The sequence below is a fragment of the Mesoplodon bidens genome (assembly GCF_964165515.1).
Source record: "Mesoplodon bidens genome assembly, chromosome: 6".
Taxonomy (NCBI): domain Eukaryota; kingdom Metazoa; phylum Chordata; class Mammalia; order Artiodactyla; family Ziphiidae; genus Mesoplodon; species Mesoplodon bidens.
In genome coordinates, this window is record NC_138162.1 from 50,613,385 (window position 1) to 50,637,199 (window position 23,815).

Genomic DNA, 23,815 nt, shown 5'->3' on the forward strand with positions numbered 1-23,815 from the left:
CACGGAGGGTAAAGAGTAGACCTTTAAGCCATTTATCTGCTTTTACAGAGACAGAGGTGAAATGTTATCTATAATAGTGTTCTGTATAAAATTACATTTAAAAAGGTGAATGCTGCTAAACTGGGGGCAGGGGGAGTTGAAACTCATTTCTCTGTCAGGTTGTGATTTAGAAACACCAGACATTGACACCCTCAGTCCACTCTAAAGCCAAACAGACTTACATGTGTCGTACACTGAAGGTTTTTCACCATTTACCCTCTCCCTGCCCCTGCTTCAGGAGGAGGGCACACTAACCCATGTTTGTACTTTATACATTCATGTGCATACTATGTTTCACCATTTGTTTGATGAAATGGTAGAGACTGTGGGGAACAGGACTGGAATGGAGGGAGAGCCAAATGGTCATCTCTGAGCACCTGCCAATGGAAGCTCTCCTCTGGCAGTCAAAAATGGCTGCAAGCTCTCATAAGCCAGACACGTGGACTGGAAACCTCCCATGGCAGGAGTGTCCAGCTGCTGAGGGCACAACTTCGAACCTCCTGGAGACCACTGACTGGAAGGTACCTCCTGAAACCGCTGTGTTCCAGGGATCCCTAAAAAAAACTACATGCTATATTCATTTGTGGGTTGCTTGACAATGAACACAGCACTCCTGTATATAGAATTTCACCATGATATAGTGACAATATCACTGGTCTGATAACCAGAAAATGTGCCTTCTGCTCTAATACAGTGTGCCTCTTGGAGACAGGCACATGTTTCTTCAACAGGACACAGAAAACAATCATCATAAAAGAAAAAATTACACATTAGATTTCATTAAATTTAGAAACTTCCTATCAAAAGAAATTAATTTTTCCCCTTACTTTCTTTAAAATACATGACTGCTTAAAGTAAAAGTTATAACATAGTATCACGGGGGTAAAGTGGGTTTCCGTGGAATACAAAAGTTGGGTCTTTTCTATCCAGTGTAACAACCTCCATCTTTTAATTGGAATGTTTTAACTATGTATACTTAATATAATTATCAATATCATTGGGTTTAAATCAACTGTCTTGTTATTTGTTTTCTATTTCTCCCTTCCGTTTTTTTTTGGGGGGGGTTTACATTTTTTTCTATTTTACTGTTTTCTTTTGGGTTGAGTACAGTTCCGTTTTTCTCCACTATTACCTAATTGGTCTTACTTCTTTGCTTTATGTTTCAGTGGCTATGCTATGCTTTACAATACACATCTTTAATATACCTCAATTTTACTACAAATAATATTATGTCATGTAAAATGTATGACTGCTACAAGATTATAATTTCATCTACACTTCATTCTTTGAACTACTGTCATATGTTTTACTTCTCATGATGCATTGTTTTTATTTTTGTTTAGTCATTCAATTATTTTAAAGGAGTTTTATAAATGAAAAAAATGTTTTATATTTGAGTACCCAAAAATCTTTAATAGTTTCAACTCTAGAAATATATTTAAATGGCATTGCATCATTACCAAGGAAGATTTGCCCCAGAAATGCTTGGTGGTTTTAACATTCAAAAATCAATCATTTTTAATTCACTACATTAACAGAATAAGGAAAAATACATATAGCCATCTCAAAAGATGTAGGAAAAACATTTGGCAAAATTTTAAATCCATTTCATAATAGAACATCTCAACAATTAGAAATATAAAAGAGCTTCCTAAATCTCATGAAGGACACCTCTGAAAATCCTGGAGCTAAAATCACACTTAAAGATGAAATATTTAAGGTGTTTTTCTTGAAACTTAGAACAAGGCAAGGATATCCACTCCTGATATATTTTTCAACATTTTCTTGGATGTCTTAGTGGTGCAGTAAGGCAAGAAAAAGAAAAAAAGACCATCAAAGAAGAGGGCAACTATCTCTATTCTCAGATTACATGACTGCTTATGTGGAAAATTCTAAGGAATCTACAAAACAACTATCAGAATTAACAGCTTAACTTAGAAAGATTGCAGGATATAATGTCAATATTTAAAGTCAATTATATTTTTGTGTACTAGTGGTATTGATTGGAAAATTAAAAGAAAAATTTCATTTATAATAGCATCAAAAATATAACATACATACTAAGAAATAAATTTTAAAAAAAGGCTGCTAGACTTCTGCAATGAAGAATGCAAGACTCTGCTTAGAGTGACTAAAGAAGACCTAAACAAATGGAGAGATATACTATACCTATGGATTAGGATATTCAATATTGCTTAGATGTCAATTCTCACCAAAATGATCTATAAAATCAATGTAATCCGAATGAGAATTCCACTAGGCTTTTTGTAGAAATGGACAAGCCAATTTAAAAATGTATATGGAAATGTAAATGACATAGAAGAGCAAAAGCAACCTTGAAAAGAAGAATAAAGTTGGAAGACAAATACTGCCTGATGCTGACTTACTAAGAAGTTACAGGACAGTATGGTATTGGCATACAGATTGACAAAATAGTCAACAGAACTAAACAGAGTTTAGAAGTAGGCTCACCTTTATATGATCATTTGAATTTTTTTCACAAATGCACCAAAGAAATCCATGAAGAAATCAAAGTCTTTACAACAAATGATGTTACTAAAAGAACTGGATATTCATACAGAATAAATAAACTTTGACCCCTACCTCACACCATATGCAAAAATTTGAGATGTATTATACATCTAAATGTAAATGCTAAAAATTGAAAGCCTCTAAGAGTATAGAACTACCACATGAAGGCAGGAAATATTTCTTCAACATTACACAGAAAGCAATAACCACAAAAGAAAAAATGATATATTAGATTTCATCAAAATTAGAAACTTGTGCTCATCAAAAGACGCCATTAATAAATAGGCAAGCAACAAACCGAGAAAAAATATTCACAAAACATATATGATAAAGGATTGGTACTGAAGGTGTATGAGGAATTTTTATAACAATAATAAAAGACAAATAACCCAATTCAAAAAATGGACAAAAATCTTGGACACTTTGGAAAAGATATAAAATGGGTAATAAGCACACAAAAAAGTGCTCAGTATAATCACACTTCATAGAAATGCATCTTAAACCACAGTGAGATACTACTACACATCCACCAGAAGAGCTAAAATTAAAAGAGTAATACTCCAATTGTTGAAAAGGAAGTACAGCAACTGTAGCTCGTAAAAATTATAAGCATTTACCAAAGGGCTATGAAAGCATATGTCCACAAAAAGTCATGTAGAGGAAATTTCATAAATTTATTCATACTAACCAAACATTGGAAATAGCCCAAATGTTATTCAACAAAAGAATATACTTTTATAAAATACTGTGCTATATTCATATACAATCAAATACTACTCAATGATAAAAAAGCATGAATTTCAAAAATAGTATGATAAATGAAAGCATTATTTCACAAAAGAGTACATATCCTAGACTTTGATATAAAATTCTAGAACAGGCAACACTGAAACATGATGAACTAAACATCAAGTCAGGGACTGCCTCTGGAGGTAAACCCATGACTACAAAGGGGCATGAGGGAACTTTCTGGGGTGATGGCGATGTTCTGTATCTTGACTGTGGTTTGGGCTATGCAGGTTATGCATTTGTCAAAAGTCATAGAATAGTACACTTAAGATTTGTACCTTTTACATGTAAAAGTATGAGATTAGATCATTCCCTAACACCATACACAAAAATAAGCTCAAAATGGATTAAAGACCTAAATGTAAGGCCAGACACTATCAAACTCTTAGAGGAAAACATAGGCAGAACACTCTATGACATAAATCACAGTAAGATCCTTTTGGACCCACCTCCTAGAGAAATGGAAATAAAAACAAAAATAAACAAATGGGACCTAATGAAACTTCAAAGCTTTTGCACAGCAAAGGAAACTATAAACAAGACCAAAAGACAACCCTCAGAATGGGAGAAAATATTTGCAAATGAAGCAACTGACAAAGGATTAATCTCCAAAATTTACAAGCAGCTCATGCAGCTCAATAGCAAAAAAACAAACAACCCAATCCAAAAATGGACAGAAGACCTAAATAGACATTTCTCCAAAGAAGATATACAGACTGCCAACAAACACATGAAAGAATGCTCAACATCATTAATCATTAGAGAAATGCAAATCAAAACTACAATGAGATATCATCTCATACCAGTCAGAATGGCCATCATCAAAAAATCTAGAAACAATAAATGCTGGAGAGGGTGTGGAAAAAAGGGAACACTCTTGCACTGCTGGTGGGAATGTGAATTGGTACAGCCACTATGGAGAACAGTATGGAGGTTCCTTAAAAAACTACAAAGAGAACTACCATATGACCCAGCAATCCCACTACTAGGCATATACCCTGAGAAAACCATAATTCAAAAAGAGTCACGTACCAAAATGTTCATTGCAGCTCTATTTACAATAGCCCGGAGATGGAAACAACCTAAGTGTCCATCATCCGATGAATGGATAAAGAAGATGTGGCACATATATACAATGGAATATTCCTCAGCCATAAAAAGAAACAAAATTGAGCTATTTGTAATGAGGTGGATAAACCTAGAGTCTGTCGTACAGAGTGAAATAACTCAGAAAGAGAAAACAAATACCGTATGCTAACACATATATGGAATTTAAGAAAAAACAATGTCATGAGGAACCTAGGGGTAAAACAGGAATAAAGACACAAACCTACTTGAGAATGGACTTGAGGATGTGGGGAGAGGGAAGGGTAAGCGGTGACAAAGTGAGAGAGAGGCATGGACATATATACACTACCAAAGGTAAGGTAGATAGCTAGTGGGAAGCAGCCGCAGGGCACGGGGAGATCAGCTCAGTGCTTTGTGACTGCCTGGAGGGGTGGGATGGGGAGGGTGGGAGGGAGGGAGACGCAGGAGGGAAGGGATATGGGAACAGATGTATATGTATGACTGATTCACTTTGTTATAGAACAGAAACTGATACACCATTGTGAAGCAATTATACTCCAATAAAGTTGTAAAAAAAAAGATTTGTAACTTTCATTGTATGTAAATTTTGTCTAAATAAAAGCATGGTAAAAATTAAACTATAATTATATGTATACTGACATATTTAGGGATACTATGTACTAATATCTATAACTTATATTAGAATGCATCAAAAAATTGATGGCTGGATGGATGCATAGATTATGAGATGAAGCAAGTTTAGTAAAATATTAATGGCAGAATTGGGGTGGTGGGTATAATACTTCAAAGTACTAACTCACTTAATTCTTGCCACTTTCTGACTGAGTGGCTAACTCCTACAAAAAAATATTCCTGATTAGCCAAGTAATGCCACAGTTACCATGTATTCTTAGAGTAAGCTCTTGAGATAGAATGATGAAAGTCAATACCAGAAAGATAATTCTTTCCTGAAAGAACAGTAGAATGAAATATGTTCAACTGCTTAAATAGGACTCTTTCTACAATATGAATAATAGGTGTTCCTAACAATTACACATAGTTCCTACTATGTGTCACTTTATAAGAATCTTTATTTACTGTATTTTAATACTCAAAATTATGTTGTGAGATAGGTGTTACTGTCCCTGTTTTACAAATTAGAGTTAAGTTTCCCGGGGTGAACAACTTGCCCAAGTCCCACAGCTGCCAAGTGTTGGAGCCAGGGTTTTAAACGAGGGCAGTCTGTCTCCCAAATCCATGCTGCTAAGCACTATGCTTCACTTCCTCTGAACTTCCAGGAGTAGGAGAACTCACAATCATCTAGGTTAGCCTGTTCCATTGCTGAGCAGCTCTGCTTCATCTATTCCTTTTCCTTGGTCTATAATTGGACTCTGAAACATCTGCGAAATACAGAGCCTATATTTTTGTCAAGGTGTTCTTTTTGTCATGTTGAGCAAACTCTGTCCTTCCAAAGTCCTAGTTCTTTATGGATATCCCAGGAGAAAACTTGCAAGAAAAAGAGAAGGCAGAGAAGAGAGTGTGACAGAGAGACATATAGAGAAAAAGAGAGATGATCCTAATGTTGGGAGAAATCAGGTGTCTAACCATTGGCCAGGATGTTAAATTACTAGAGCAATTCAGTTTCCCAATTTGCCAAGATGCCAGCTACCCAGAAATAACAAAGACCTGCATCTATCAGCAAACAGCTGAAGATAATTTTCAGCAACAATGTGCCCAAAGCAAAGAAAGGCATTCAAAAGATCTCATTAAACCATTAGAGACTGAATGATCAACTGATTTCATTGTAAGTCATACACTTTGCCTCCTGCACTCTCCAAAGCATCTCTCAAATCAACATTTTTCTGAGAAAATGACGTGTCACATTGAGCAAGCCTACTCATCAGGTCTCACAAAATCGGTTTGTGCTATTCCTCTCTCAGAGACTTAGGAAACACTTCCTTCTGTTTGTCCTGTTTGAGGTTTGGTGTTGTGTGTTTTAGGGTGTTTTTGACCTTTCCAAAAGGACCAAAATATAAAAGTTAGTTCTTTGGATATTATTTGCTGCCTATTGTTTCTGAAATGAGTGAAGCTTCTGATACGGCTTATCAATCAAGGCAATCGGTGACAAAGAAGTTCCCCAACCTTTCTGTAATATTGGTTGCCAACCTCTTTAATTAGAATATCAATGCCTTTTCAAAGGGTTTTCATGTTTTAGAGAACCAGCAAGAACTTCAATGATACCATTGAAGCTATGTTTTAAGAGGCTTGGTGGTGCCCCTTCTCAAAATTCCTTCACTGCATATCATAAAACACAAATTCTCTCTGTCTCTCTCTGTCTCTGTCCCTCTCTGTCTCTCTGTCTCTCTCTCTCTCTCTCTCTCTCTCACACACACACACACACACACACACACACACTTCAACAATTCTTAATCTGTAACCAAGTAACTGGGTTCAGTGAATGTAAAATACTCCTAATTCCACCCCTCCTACTGAGTGAGTTCAGAGAAAGCAGTGAGTCCAATCCAGGGACACCTGTTTCCATGACTCCCCAGACTCCAAAACTGATGGAACCTCTCTTTTCTCCCTCATTCTGCATAGTTCAAATGGGACCTAGGTCCCTCTGAAAGCTACTATCCTCTTATCCCACACGTTACTGGGAAGATGGTAAGAATGCAGAGACCGGAGAAATGTGAAGAAACTGCATTTAGGGACTGAGTTCCACCTGTGAAGTTAAAGTATCTAAACTGTAGCCCTTGGTTCAACAAACTATCACATGTGCCTGCAGTGTGGCTAGGTCTGCATCTGCCCCCAGCACCTACAACTCCAGCTGACCTGAGTGACAGATTAACTCCACCTTTCCCAGGTAGCTCTTACCAGCCAACTGCCAGCTATCAAGTGTTGCATCAAATTTAGAAAGCAGGGGTTATATATTAGTTCAGAGAGAAAGAAGCCACTCCTATAAAAAAACAAATTGCATCAAAAGAGAACAGCCTTGGCCCTACTTTTAAAAACAGTGAGCCAAGTATCAATCTCTAACAGAATTTAAGTGGCATTTAAGATAAACAACAGAAGTTTTATTCACAAATGTATAAGAAAAATTCTTATAATGAAAATCATTTCTGCCTTCCATTAACCCACTTCGACCAAGCCTGCACTCTAGAGCCTGCAAGCCACAACTACTGAGCCTGTGTGCCACAACTACTGAAGCCCGCACAACTAGAGGGCGTGCTCCTCAACAAGAGAAGCCACTGCAATGAGAAGCCCACGCACCGCAACGAAGAGTAGCCCCCACTCACTCCAAATAGAGAAAGCTCGCATGCAGCAAGGAAGACCCAACCAGCCAAAAATAAAAATAAATTAATTAATTTAAAAAAAAAATTCTTAAAGTCGGAATTTCTGTATTGTGTGTTTGTTTTTAGTTGAGTTTTTTTTTTTTTTTTTTTTTGCTTGAGGCACTTTTGCTGGATTCACAGACAGTTAACTCCTTTCACACTGGTGTCACCTTGATGCCACCTTGAAGATTATGATTCATTAAAGGCAGAAAGACAGCAGGAAATGCCACACCACATTCGCCATTGCTGTTGGCTGAGCAAATTCTGTTTACCAGCAAAATAAAAGACAAATTCACTTTAATATCATGAGTATCCTCCCAAGTATTCTGACAGATCAGAAATGCAGCAACAAGAATCTTCAGCAAAACTTTTCCAAGTCAAGACCAACTTTTCAAGCACCAAAGACTGAATTTTTTTTTCTGAGTTGGCCTGATGGCTGACTGAAATTGCTAAATATTTATATAGTTATATGGCCATGCAGGGAAACTAAAGGTTTGTCTGAATTATGCCTCATATGCCTTTTACCTAGAGGATAATATCTTATGTTTTCCTAAATTTAGAGTTAGACCATTAAATGTAGTGGTCAGATGCTCGTCAAAATAAGTCATACAGAATGCCCTTACTTTTGAATTTCTGAGAGTTTTGAAAGTCTTCATACTGGAAGAAAGATTAAATATTCAGTTTTTCAAATTCACTTGGGTCAGAGAAAGCATACCCTCTCAATTTATAATAGCTGCCATCGATTTGGCAAAGTGAGTGTACTATATATTCCACCTAAGAATTATTTACAAGGCATCCTATCAAAGCTCAGCCTTATTTGTTTCTGACAAGACAAACATCCAGAAATAAAAGACATCTTTTCATTCCTTCTCTGTCTGTCAATCTGTCGCCTTCTGCGTCAGAAGCATGAACGATTGGGAACTTCATTCTACGTGTGACACAAGGAGGCTGATATAGGCAGTGATGCAAAATGAACACAGAACAAGACGGAAAATTGTCAGCTCCCCAAACTGGGATCCTAACAGTCCCCTTCTAAAGAGGAAGGATGGAAAAAGATATTCCATGCAAATGGAAATCAAAAGAAAGCTGGAGTAGCAATTCTTATATCAGACAAAATAGACTTTAAAATAAAGACTATTAGAAGAGACAAAGAAGGACAGTACATAATGATAAAGGGATTGATCCAAGAAGAAGATATAACAATTATAAATATTTATGCACCTAACATAGGAGCACCACAATACATAAGGCAAATACTAACAGCCATAAAAGGGGAAATCGACAGTAACACACTCATAGTAGGGGGCTTTAACACCCCACTTTCACCAATGGACAGATCATCCAAAATGAAAATAAATAAGGAAACACAGGCTTTAAATGATACATTAAACAAGATGGACTTAATTGATATTTATAGGACATTCCATCCAAAAACAACAGAATACACATTTTTCTCAAGTGCTCATGGAACATTCTCCAGGATAGATCATATCCTGGGTCACAAATCAAGCCTTGGTAAATTTAAGAAAATTGAAATTGTATCAAGTATCTTTTCCGACCACAATGCTATGAGACTAGACATCAATTACACGAAAAGATCTGTAAAAAATACAAACACATGGAGGCTAAACAATACACTACTCAATAACGAAGTGATCACTGAAGAAATCAAAGAGGAAATTTAAAAATACCTAGAAACAAATGACAATGGAGACACGATGACCCAAAACCTATGGGATGCAGCAAAAGCAGTTCTAAGGGGGAAGTTTATAGCAATACAATCCCACCTTAAGAAACAGGAAACATCTCGAGTAAACAACCTGACCCTGCACCTAAAGCAATTAGAGAAAGAAGAACAAAAACATCCCAAAGTTAGCAGAAGGAAAGAAATCATAAAAATCAGATCGGAAATAAATGAAAAAGAAATGAAGGAAACGATAGCAAAGATCAATAAAACTAAAAGCTGGTTCTTTGAGAAGACAAACAAAACTGATAAACCATTAGCCAGACTCATCAAGAAAAAAAGGGAGAAGACTCAAATCAATAGAATTAGAAATGTAAAAGGAGAAGTAACAACTGACACTGCAGAAATACAAAAGATCATGAGAGATTATTACAAGCAACTCTATGCCAATAAAATGGACAACCTGGAAGAAATGGACAAATTCTTAGAAATGCACAACCTGCCAAGACTGAATCAGGAAGAAATAGAAAATATGAATAGACCAATCACAAGCACTGAAATTGAAACTGTGATAAAAAATCTTCCAACAAACTAAAGCCCAGGACCAGATGGCTTCACAGGTGAATTCTATCAAGCATTTAGAGAAAAGCTAACACCTATCCTTCTCAAACTCTTCCAAAATATAGCAGAGGGGGGAACACTCCCAAACTCATTCTACGAGGCCACCATCACCTTGATACCAAAACCAGACAAGGATGTCACAAAGAAAGAAAACTACAGGCCAATATCACTGATGAACATAGATGCAAAAATCCTCAACAAAATACTAGCAAACAGAATCTAACAGCACATTAAAAGGATCATACACCATGATCAAGTGGGGTTTATTCCAGGAATGCAAGGATTCTTCAATATACGCAAATCAATCAACATGATACACCATATTAACAAATTGAAGGAGAAAAACCATATGATCATCTCAATAGATGCAGAGAAAGCTTTCGACAAAATTCAACACCCATTTATGATAAAAACCCTGCAGAAAGTAGGCATAGAGGGAACTTTCCTCAACATAATAAAGGCCATATATGACAAATCCACAGCCAACATCGTCCTCAATGGTGAAAAACTGAAACCATTTCCACTAAGATCAGGAACAAGACAAGGCTGCCCACTCTCACCACTCTTATTCAACTTAGTTTTGAAAGCTTTAGCCACAGCAATCAGAGAAGAAAAGGAATCCAAATTGGAAAAGAAGTAAAGCTGTCACTGTTTGCAGATGACATGATACTACACATAGAGAATCCTAAAGATGCTACCAGAAAACTACTAGAGCTAATCAATGAATTTGGTAAAGTAGCAGGATACAAAATTAATGCACAGAAATCTCTGGCATTCCTGTACACTAATGATGAAAAATCTGAAAGTGAAATCAAGGAAACACTCCCATTTACCATTGCAACAAAAAGAATAAAATATCTAGGAATAAACCTACCTAAGGAGACAAAAGACCTGTATGCAGAAAATTATAAGACACTGATGAAAGAAATTAAAGATGACACAAATAGATGGAGAGATATACCATGTTCTTGGATTGGAAGAATCAACATTGTGAAAATGACCCTACTAACCAAAGCAATCTACAGATTCAATGCAATCCCTATCAAACTACCACTGGCATTTTTCACAGAATTAGAACAAAAAAATTCAAAATTTGTTTGGAAAAACAAAAGACCCCGAATAGCCAACCAATATAACCAATGCCAATATAACAATGACTGATTCACTTTGTTATAAAGCAGAAACTAATTTTAAAAAAAAGAAAAAAAAAGACAACCCTCAGAATGGGAGAAAATATTTGCAAATGAAGCAACTGACAAAGGATTAATCTCCAAAATTTATAAGCAGCTCATGCAGCTCAATAGCAAAAAAACAAACAACCCAATCCAAAAATGGGCAGAAGACTTAAATAGGCATTTCTCCAAAGAAGATATACAGACTGCCAACAAACACATGAAAGAATGCTCAACATCATTAATCATTAGAGAAATGCAAATCAAAACTACAATGAGATATCATCTCATACCAGTCAGAATGGCCATCATCAAGAAATCTAGAAACAATAAATGCTGGAGAGGGTGTGGAGAAAAGGGAACACTCTTGCACTGCTGGTGGGAATGTGAATTGGTACAGCCACTATGGAGAACAGTATGGAGGTTCCTTAAAAAACTACAAAGAGAACTACCATATGACCCAGCAATCCCACTACTAGGCATATACCCTGAGAAAACCATAATTCAAAAAGAGACATGTACCAAAATGTTCATTGCAGCTCTATTCACAATAGCCCGGAGCTGGAAACAACCTAAGTGTCCATCATCCGATGAATGGATAAAGAAGATGTGGCACATATATACAATGGAATATTACTCAGCCATAAAAAGAAATGAAACTGAGCTATTTGTAATGAGGTGGATAGACCTAGAGTCTGTCATACAGAGTGAAGTAAGTCAGAAAGAGAAAGACAAATACCGTATGCTAACACATATATATGGAATTAAAGAAAAAAAAATGTCATGAAGAACCTAGGGGTAAAACAGCAATAAAGACACAGACCTACTTGAGAATGGACTTGAGGATATGGGGAGGGGGAAGAGTAAGCTGTGACAAAGTGAAAGAGAGGCATGGACATATATACAGTACCAAACGTAAGGTAGATAGATAGTGGGAAGCAGCTGCATAGCACAGGGAGATCAGCTTGGTTCTTTGTGACCGCCTGGAGGGGTGGGATAGGGAGGGTGGGAGGGAGGGAGATGCAGGAGGGAAGGGATGGGGGAACAGATGTATATGTATGACTGATTCACTTTGTTATAAAGCAGAAACTAATAAAAAAATTAAACTAAAAGCTCAGTTCCTTGGTTCAAAGTATCCTATCTCCCTTTTTCTGAAGGCAATTTGGCATGCTTAAAACTTCAATAAAAGATTATATTAAATCACATTGGAGCTTCAATACTAGGCTTTATTAATCAATAATTATTTGCTGACTATCCACTATGTCTCAGGCACTGTATAAGGCACAGGGGATACTAGGGCAAACAAGAAAGAACATCATCTCTGCTTTCCTAACTTGTAGTTATCTCCCAATTAGCAAAAGAATCTTTGAGAATGACATGGATTTAGCTCTCATTTCAGAATCTGTAGAAAGTATAGCTCCAAATTTCTGGTAGTGTGCGTCTGGGATTCTGATGTAATCATAAATGTTATACTTGGAGAGAAAAAAATAAATAAATAAAGAGGAAGGGTGTGAAATGGAAAGGCTGTGGATTGGCAGGATTCCATTTTAGATTCTGGCTCAGGGTTGTGAACCAGAAGTAAATCACAGTACTTTTGGGGGTCATAGCTCCTTTGTGTACACAATAAAGCACATAAACTGGGCTTATTGTGCCTGCAAGTTACAGAAACTCAATTCAAAATACTTTAACTTTTAAAAATTGGATTTATTATCTTACATATTCAAAATTTCTAGGTAGCAGACCTCCGGAAAGGCTGAATCTAGGCGCTTAAGGGGTACAATACTGAATTGTCTCTCTTCACCCCTCACTCAGTGTCCTCTGAGCTTCATTTTCAGAGAGGCACTTCTCAATGGGAGACAAAAATGGCCTTTGGAAACAGGCTTATATTCTAGCTGTTGTGTAACTATAGTGGAAGGAGAGAACATGTTTCCCAACAGTTTCAGCAAAGGACCTGGAGCTGGTATTTATCACCTTTCGTTCACCTAACTTGAGCTCACATCAACTCCTGAACCAACAACGATGACCAAGATGAGACACAGTCACTTTGGCTTGAATCTGAGTCACATGCTCGCCAAATACAATTCAAAGGAAGTCCAAGTGCTGTTAGAAGAGAAAATGCAAACACATATTGGTGCAAAAAAACAACAGATATCAACTACATGAAGGAAATGGATTAGAAGATATCAAAGTTTCCCCTCACACTCTAATAATCTAAGAACTGGTCATTGTAGAATTCTCTTGGTTTTGAAATACTCAAAAATACTGGAGAGACAAAAATGTTAACTTTATTATTTGCCCAAATTAATTTTAACCTCTTTATATAATCAGTTACATAAATTATTCCAGACAAAATAACTATATAAATAAAAGTGTCCCCAAAATGGGATGGTTGTGAGTTATATGATTGAAAAAAAAGAACAATGATTTGGTGGAATTTATCAGATTTTTTCCCATAGATCTCCTTCTAGAGAAACATGTGGTCACCACTAAAGGTCAGTTGTTTGCCAAAGAGTAGCCCATTTGATTCATTATGGTAAACAATTGGAAATAAAATTAAAGATACTAGTATATAAAAATCACTCATTCTCAAATGTATTGGGTAAAATTTAGAAATACTCCAGGAATGATAAGCATACTTAATAATTGTGGAAAAACTCATTGTATTCTGGCTAGGAGGCATGTGAACCAAATTCTTGTACGAAAAGCATGATGAGAGGAGTTAATTGATAATGCAACTAGCTGAAGATAAAATCGCTGAGTTGTATAAGACAATGGAAGAGATGCAAATACTGATACCAAAAGAAGAAAAAATAGCAGCCCCATAGGAATGGATTTCATGATTAGCATTTTAAGGGATGGTGTTTACGGTTAATTTTATGTGTCAACTTGACTGGGCTAAGGGATGCCTAGACAGCTGGCAAAACCTGATTTCTGGAGGTCTGTGAGGGTGTTTCTGCAAGAGATTAGCCTTTGAATCTGTGATCTGAGTAAAGAAGATCCACCCTCAGCAATGCAGACAGGCATCATCCATTAAGGAGTTGAAAAGAACAAAAAGGCAGAGGGAGGGCACATTCTCATTCTTCTTGAGCTGGGACATCCATCTTCTCCTGTCCCCAGACACTGGCGCTCCTGGTTGGTTTTCAAGCCTTTGGACTCTGGGACTTACACCAGCAGCCCACATATACCCCCATCCCTTCTTAAGCCTTCAGCCTCAGACTGGGAGTTACATAATCAGCTCCCCTGGTCTTTAGGCCTTCAACCTTGGACTGAATTATACCACCAACTTTCCTGGTTCTTCAGCTGGTAAATGGCAGGGTCAGATTGTGGCATATCTCAGCTTCTATAATTGCATGAGCCAATTCCTATAATAAATCTCCTCTTATATATCTATAATCTATGTCTTTAATCTACATCTATACCTATCTATATCCTGTTGGTTCTATTAGGGTTCATATGTCACTTTCAACTGGTGGTTAGATAAATGAAGTTTCCCAAAGCTTTTTTTTTCTTAGATATTATTCCATGAAGCTATATGTAGGTGGCATTAACCTTTTTTCCTTCCCCCTATTAGTCTTAGTCTCTTTTCTTCCATTTACTGTGACTGTTTCTAACCCTCTGAAGTAGGCACTGCACTCTTGGTTTTTCTCTATCAAGGTCATATTTCATAGAAGCATCCATTCTGTGGAATGCAAGACTTTTTCCTCCCAACAGAGGCAGTCACTCTAGTTTCTTAATGATGTCACCATTACATAAGCCACCGATGCACGTAATGATTTTTTCCAATGTTTTGGTGATGTTTAAAGGAGTAGCAAGACAGCTTGGTAAGAGATAATTCCTAGTCTTTACAGAGGCAAAGAAGACTGGATAGTCTTAAAATTCCTTTCAATACTGTTCATACTATGCTATGTATGTATGTAATCTACTTTTTTGTTGTTACGAAATAGCCGCAACCAGTGACTATAGCCAAGATTCACTTATTTGTGTAAGAGAGAATAACAGTAGATGAAAGGTTTTCTAAGGAATGGGAGAGTCTCCCAGAAAACACTCAGTCCAAACATTTTCCATTTATCACTTGCATATCATCAAGGCCTATAAATCATATGCAATCAAAGCTATGGTATTTTGAAGAAGGCATTATTTCAGAGGGCAATATGTGGTCTCACTCATATAACTAGCATTTTGTGCATCTGTATAGATTTGTGCAACGGTAAGTAGTAACTAAAATCCTTGAGCAATAGATTCATTTTGTAGGTTGCTATGTCTGAGCAGAAGTTTTCTGTACTTTAAAAGCTGAACTTAAAACAAGAAAAGCAGAGACTGAGAACACTTCATAATTAGTATATACCTATGACCTGTCTGATAAGAAATTGTGTCTAGCAGTATGAAATATAACACTGCATGGATATTAGTCAAGAAAGGCTAGATTATGCTACAGTTATTATCTCCCAACTCTTAATGGCTTGAAAAACAAATATTTATTTCTTACACTACATATTCATTGTGGGTCTGCAGGGGGACCCTTTCATCACTGAGGGACCCAGTCTGATGGTGACCATCCTGAGTGTTATCAATCCAATAGCCATCCCAAAGGGAAAAGAACACTTTGTAGAATTCCTTACAGGTAATTAAAAACTCTGCCTGGAAGTAGCACATGTCACTTCTGCCCAAAACTCTTTCATCAGAAGTGACCACATAGTCCCTATCAAAGTCATCTGGTCCTTATCAACCACAAGGAAGTCAAACAGTTCAATTCTATCATGTGTCTTGAAGGTGGAAAGCTGGATGTATTCTGTGAGAAACATTGATGACTACCACCAAATTAGATTGTAATGGAATAAAAGCTATGAAGACCAGGATCAAAGTATTGACTCTATTGTAGTTTGCATAAAAGTAGAGGTGCATTTGAATTCTGGTAAGAAGAAACCGGAAGTGAACAGTAGACCACATAACTACACATCATAGAATATTTATTAACTGTTTAGTATGCACTGTTCAGTTCGTTCTGTGGGTTCTATTCCTTCCACATTATTTTGCTATCTCTACAAAATCTTGAGCAAAAGAATTCCTTTGGGTAATATTAAGCAAGTTCATCTGAATCCTGAACTAGCACATAACCTTTTGCATGCGATTAGAGAAGGTTAATAATATCTCCTACTTCCACGGTCCCCCACCTTTTTGGCACCAGGGGCCAGTTTCGTGGAAGACAATTTTTCCACGGATGGGGTCACTGAGGGGATGATTCAGGTCGTAATGCCAGCGATGGTTCAGGCAGTAACACAAGTGATGGGGAGCTGCAGATGAGGCTTCGCTCACTCACCTGCTGCCCACCTCCTGCGGGGCGGGCTGGGGGTTGGGCACCCCTGTCCTATATGATGACCTTAAATAACACATATCCCTTTGTGAATGGGCGCCCCTTTCCCAGGCACACGTGAAACATGTCATTGCTTCCCTTCTATATAAATTATGAAATTTACTAATTTAGTTAGTGTCAAATATGTTTTAAGCATTGCAGGAATGCATTATGGGTACTTATTGGCCTGAAATCTCAGACCTCATGCCTGACTTGAAGGGTTTCACTGTAAAGCTGACTCACCCTGCTGCCTCCTCAGACCCACACCCCCCAATCTCTGGACTGACGGTCTATGTGCCACTCTCATGATTCATGGTCAGATGGTTTTGATCAGTACATGCATCTTAACTTATGGAGCTTTAAAAACCTTGCCACATTTACTCCATCCTGGGAATACAGGAAAACTGCCCTGTCAGCCACTCCCTCCTCTCACAGATACTTTTAATATAACAATATTTATCTCTTGGTGTGGTTATTTGAACGGTGACAACTTTAGAACTGTGGAGAGTATGTTTTGATCTATGAAGTGAGGTTGCTCTTGTTTGGCCAACTTTATAGGAACTATTACAAAAACTAATGAAAAAATAATTGTACAGCCCAGTAAATTTTACAGAGAAATAAATGATAAATATAAAATGATATAATGGCCCTGTTTGCTTCCTGACTCCCTACTTAACCTGGGATATCTCAGAAGATATTTCATCTTTTCTGGCCCTTGGAATGGGATTTAACTGTTGGTTCCCCAGATTCTTATGCCTTCAGACTCACATTCAAACTAAATTATACCACCAACTTTCCTGAGTCTCCACATTGCAGGTGGCAGGTCATGGGACCTAGTCTCCAAAATCACCTACCTTAATGATTGAAGGTCACTTTTGTATATTCCCTGTCTGAAGAGCCCTTCTTATTGTGTGCCTTCTTGTAAAGTTTAAAGGAGGTGATATCTCTAAAATGTTTCAAATAGAGCCTAGCAGGGACTCTGGACAAAGATGGCAACATAGGAAGCTCCTGAGTATCCCTCCTCCCATGGATGCACCAAATATACAGCCACACATGGAGCAATTCTCTCTGAGAGAGATCCAGAAACTAGCAGAGTGACTCCTACACATTGGGTGACTGAGAAAATACTTACATCAAAACTGGTAACACACTCTTGCAATAACCCCCACTGCCAACACAGAGCCATACAATTGGGAGGAAAATTCCAACTCCCAGCTTTTCCTTGAGCAATGAAGGGTTTGGACCACACATCTAGTGCCCCAACATTTAACACTGCCACCCAAAGGACAGGACCCCAAATCACCTAGCTCTGAAAGTCAATGACGCTTACATTCCACAAATCCAACATGACTAGAGCAAACTATGAAGCAGTTGTTAACTGGTACATGAGTACTTGTTACATCTATTCCCCCAAGGCTCAGCACTGAGAGAGCAGGCACAAGACACCCATCTCCCAGCTTTTCCCCTGGAAGGTATTGGACTGCCTAGTTTAGAAACTGCTGCCTGAGGGTCCAGCTTGTAATCAGTGTGCATTTTAAGTGCTGACTGTATCATCCTCAGAGCCTGTTGGTTATTTTGTTGTTAAGCCTTAGGAATTCTTTGTTTATTCTGGTTATTAATCCCTTATCAAATATATGATTTGTAAATATTTTCTCCCATTTTGTGATTTATATTTTTACTCTGTTAATACTTTCTTTTGATGCATGAAAGTTTTTAATTTTCATGAAGTCCAATTTGTTTATTTTTTCTTTTATTGTCTGTGACCTTAAGGGTCATATGTAAGAAATCATTGTCAAGTCCAATGTTGTGAACCTTTTGTTTTCTTCTAAGTATTTTATAGTTTTAGCTCTTACATTTAGCTCTTTGATTCACCTCAAATTAATTTTTATATATGGTATTAGATAAGGGTCCAACTTCATTCTTTTGCATGTAAATATACAGTTTTCTCAGAAACATTTGTTGAAAATTGTCTTTTCCTCATTAAATAGTCTCGGCACACTTGTCAGATATTATTTGACCATATATGTGAGAATTTATTTCTGGGCTTTCTGTTCTGCTGCATTGGTCTATATATTTGTCTTTATGCCAGTACCTCATTGTTATGATCAATGTAACTTTGTAGTAAGTTTTGAAATCAGGAAATGTGAGTACTCTAACTTTGTTCATCTTTTTCAAGATTGTTATGGCTATTCCATATGAATTTTAGAATGGTTTTCTATTTCTGCAAAAAACGTGGTTGGGATTTTGATAGAGATTGCATTGACTTTGTAGATCTCTTTGGGTAACACTGACATCCTAACAAGATTGTCTTCCAATCCACGGACATGCTGTCTTTATTTATGTCTTGTCTAATTTCTTTCAGCAATATGTTGTAGTTTTTATCATATAAGTCTTTTACCTCCTTGGTTAAGTTAATTCCTAAGTGTTTCGTTTGTTTTGATGCTATTGTATATGGAATTATTTCCTTATTTTTCTTATCAGATTGTTCATTGTTGGCACATAGAAATACAACTGATCTTTACATGTTGATTTTGTATCCTATTTGCTGAATTTATTAGTTCTAACATGTTTTTCCTGCAATATTTAGGGTTTTCTAAATATAAGACCATATCATTTGCAAACAGAGATAATATTACTTCTTCCTTTTGAATTTAGATGCCTCTTATTTCATTTTCTTGCCTAACTGCTCCGGCTAGAACTTCCAGTAATAGGTTGAATATAAGCAGCAAAAACAGGCACCCATGCTTTGGTCCTGGTTTTAGAGAAAAATCTTTCAGTCTTTCACCATTAAATATGATTCTTGCTATGGATTTTTCATACATTGTTTGATTATGTTGAGGTAGTTTCCTTCCATTCCTAGTTTGTTGAGTGCTACTGTCATAAAAGTGTGCTGAATTTTGGCAAATGTTTTTCTACATCAATTGAGATTATTTTTTTTCTTCATCCTACTAATGTGGTGTATTATACTGATTGATTTCCATATTTCAATCATCCTTGGATTCCAAGAATAAGTCCCATTGGTCATGGTGTAAAATCCTTTTGATACACTGCTGAATTTGGTTTGCTGAATTTTGTTGAAGATTTTTTGCATTAATGTTCATAAAGGATATTGACCTATAGTTTTCTTACAGTATTTTTATGTAGCTTTGGATTAGGGCAACACTGACCCAAATAGAATGAGTTAGGAAGTATTCTCTATTCATCAACCTTTTGGAAAACTTTGAGAGGGATTGGTATTAGCTTAGGGTGTTTTTTTGTTTGTTTGTTTGTTTGTTTTAGTGTTTGGTAGAATTTACCAGTGAAACCATTAAGCCCAGAGCTTGTCTTTGTTGGGTGACTTTTTTTTTTAACTACTGATTTACTCTTCTAACTAGTTCTAGTTCTATTCAGGTTTTCTATTTCTTCATGATTCAGTCATAGTAGGTTCTGTGTTTCTAGAAATCCATTTCAACTGGATTATGCAATTTTTTGGCGTACAATTATTTATAGTACTCTTTTAGAATCTTTTTTGTTTCTATATAATCAGTAGTAATGTTTATTAATACTCACTATAAATTTATTTTTGTGCTTATTTTACACAAAGAATTTAGAATACTTGAGGCACACTATAAGATGAGAGCTAGCCACCTTTTTAGCCATTGTTTCTTTCTTCTTTAAATATAGATGCTGACAGAAAAGATCGATTAGATGCAGTGTACTTTTTCTTCAGTTGGCGAATTCTTTAGAAAATTATAAATAATGAAACTAAACTGAGAAAATGTTGGAAGCTTACTGTAAGCAGCATCATAGTTTCCAGTTACATTGGAATATATAACAGCCCCAAAGAACTTTGGAAAATACTTCTGAATTCCTGAAATCACTTTTTAGCAAGCAATGAATGGGTCTTCTGATATATTCTACAGCTTGGTAGCTTGGTGGAAAACACATCAATATATCACCATCCCCAGTGATTAAGGCTGGCCCCATAGCATCATCAACTTATGCCCTGCTCCAGGGATTGGCAAATCTCCTAGTTGACCATGTATTCTTAATTTTATAACATATGTAGATGGAACAGTAGCAGCACACCTCATCTTAAGAATTTTCAAAATTCATCAGGACTTCCCCCAAAACCTACAGTGCCATCACACTGCTCTCTCACACACAGCACAGCCACTCTCAACTGCATCCACGAGAGAACTTCCAGATGCTACTGTCCTCCACACCGCTTCAATTGCATTCTTAAAAGGCCAAGTGTTAAGGACTAAGGGCAGAAGACTTGAGCTGTGCAGGAGGGCCAGAATGGGCAGAATGCACCATGGCTCAGTGCCAGGCAGTCAGGCTTGAGAAAGATCATGGGCTCATGCAACTGGTGCAAACCCAGCTGCTGGCGCCTACTTTTTTTTCTGATTTTAGTATCAATAATTTGAGGCTTTTTTTCTTAGTCCATGTAGCTAAATGTTTATCAATTCTGTTGATCTTTTTGAAGAACCAACTTTGGGTTTCACTGATTTTCTCTATTGTTTTCTTATTCTACATTTCATTTGTATCTCCTTTAATCTTTAGTATTTCCTTCTTTCTTCTAGCTTTGGGTTTAATTTGTTCTTTTTCTATTTCCTTAAGCTGTAAAGTCAGGTTGTTGATTTGAGATCTCCCTTCTTTTTTAAAGCAAAGATTTATAGCTATAAATTTCCCCCTTAGCACTGTTTTCACTGTGTCCCATAAGTTTTGGTTGGTTATATTTTTGCTTTCATTTGTCTCAAGATATTTCCTAATCTCTCGTGATATTTTTCTTTGACCTATTGTTAAAGAAATAGGTTTATTTCTGTTTATTTCTGGCTGTTAAGAGTGTGTTGGTTAATTTCCACAAATGTGTGAATTTTCCAGCTTTCCTTCCATGATTGATAACTAACTTTATCCTGTTGTGAGTCAGAGAAGATACTTTGTATTATATCTAGCTTCTAAAATCTAATGAGGGACTTCCCTGGCAGTCCAGTGGTTAAGACTCTGTGCCCCCAGTGGAGGGGGCGTGGGTCTGATCCCTGGTCGGGGAACTAAGATCCCACATGTCAAGTGTAATTGACATGTAATAAACTGCACCTATTTAAATAAATAAATACATACATAAATAATAAATTTTTAAAAAATCTAATGAGAATTAATTTGTGGCCTAACAAATGGTCTCTCCTGGAGAATGAACATGTACACTTGAGAAGAATGCGTATTTTGTTGTTGTTGGGTAAAGTGTTCCTTAAAAGTTAGATCTAATGGATTTATTGTGTTGTTCAAGTCCTCTAATTCCTTCTGTCTTCTGTTTGGTTGTTCTATCTATTACTGAGAGTGGGGTATTGAAATCTCCAACTGTTATTGTAGAACTGTCTATTTCTCTCTTCAGTTTTGTCCATTTTTGCTTCATATGTTTTGATGGTATGTTATTAGGTGCATAAACATCTATAATTGTTATATTTTCTTGCTGTATTGAAACTTTTATTTATATAATGCCTTTCTTTGTCCCCTGTAACCTTTTCATTTAATAGCCTTTTGATTTAAAGGCTATTTTGTCTGATTAGTATATCCATCCCTGTCTCTTTTGGTTACTATTTCTATGAAATATCTTTTTTCATCCTCTCACTTTCAACCCATTTGTGTCTCTAGATCTAAAGTGAATCCCTTATAGACAACATATATTTGGGCCATGTAATTTTATCCATTTTATCAATCTTTGTCTTTTGATTGGAAAGTTTAATCTATTTACATTTAAAGTAATTTTTAAAATAATTTTATTTATTTTTGGCTGTGTTAGGTCTTCATTGTTGCACATGGACTTTCTTTAGTTGTGGCAAGCGGGGGCTACTCTTCATTGGGGTGCACGGGCTTCTCATTGCGGTGGCTTCTCTTGCTGTGGAGCATGAGCTCTAAGTGCACAGGCTTCAGTAGTTGTGGCTCTCGGGTTCTAGAGCTCAGGTTCAGTAGTTGTGGCACACGGCCTTATTTGCTCTGCAGCATGTGGGATCCTCCTGGACCAGGGATTGAACCCGTGTCCCCTGCATTGGCAGGCAGATTCTTAATCCGTCCACCCCCACGGTAGTCCCCAAAGTAATTTTGATAAGGAAGGACTTACTTCTGTCACTTTGTTTTCTATATGCTTTATAGCTTTTGTCCATCATTTCTTACATTACTTTCTTTAATGTTTAACTGGTTTTGTTTTTTCTTTTGCAGTGAAACATTTTAATTCTCATTTTTTTGTGTATTTTCTATAGCTATTTTCTCTGTGGTTACCATGGAGATTACATTTAACACCCTAACATTATAATACTCTAATTTGAATTTATACCAGCTTAACTTTAACAACATACAAAAACTCTGCTCCTGTACAGCTCTATCCCTACCCCCTTTCCATTACTGATTTCAGAAAATTACATCCTTATACATTGTGAGTCTAAAAACACAAACTAATACTTGTTTTTTGTGCATTAATCTCTATAATATGTAGAAAACAAAATGTGGAGTTACAAACCAAAGTTACAATAATATTAGCTTTTAGACTAATTTTTAAATGTATTAGCCTCTTAAATCATATAAAAAACAAAAAGTATAGTTACAAACAAAAGTTACAATAACACTAGCTTTTATAAATGCTTTTGCATTTAATTTCACTGAGCTTTTTATTTCTTTATACAGCTTTGACTTACTGTCTAGTCTTTTTATTTCAACTTGTAGGGTTAGTATTGATTCTATCTGTTTGGTGACTAGAGCAGGGGAGAAACTGTATCAGAATCAGTAGAAGAAAGGTAAGATGAGAGAGGGAAAAATATAGGAGAAATTAGAAGGTAACTTCTGTACTGATTCTGCCAAATACTGAACTGTCTACATGTATTTGAGGTTCAAGTAGTTGAGTATGTGCTAATGACCTCTTGCATGAATCTTTCTGTCCTGGGAAGCTATTTGTCTTCCCCTAGCAGTGGCTGTTTCTCCTAAGTCATTTTTCAATGTCTGCAATGGTCATAATAGCAATCTGTCAGCCCCCAAAACTTTTATGCATGCAGAATAAACGGCTGAGGAAATTCATTTAGCCAATTGTAGAAGTTTAAGTCATAGCACTTAGAGCCCTGTTTGACCCTGCACACTCTTACACCCACATTGTTTTGACACAGGAAAGGTGTGTGTATGTGTGTATGTGTGTGTGTGCACGTGTGTGTGTGTGTATTCTTTAACACCGTATATTTCCCCCATGGGTGTTCAACACAGT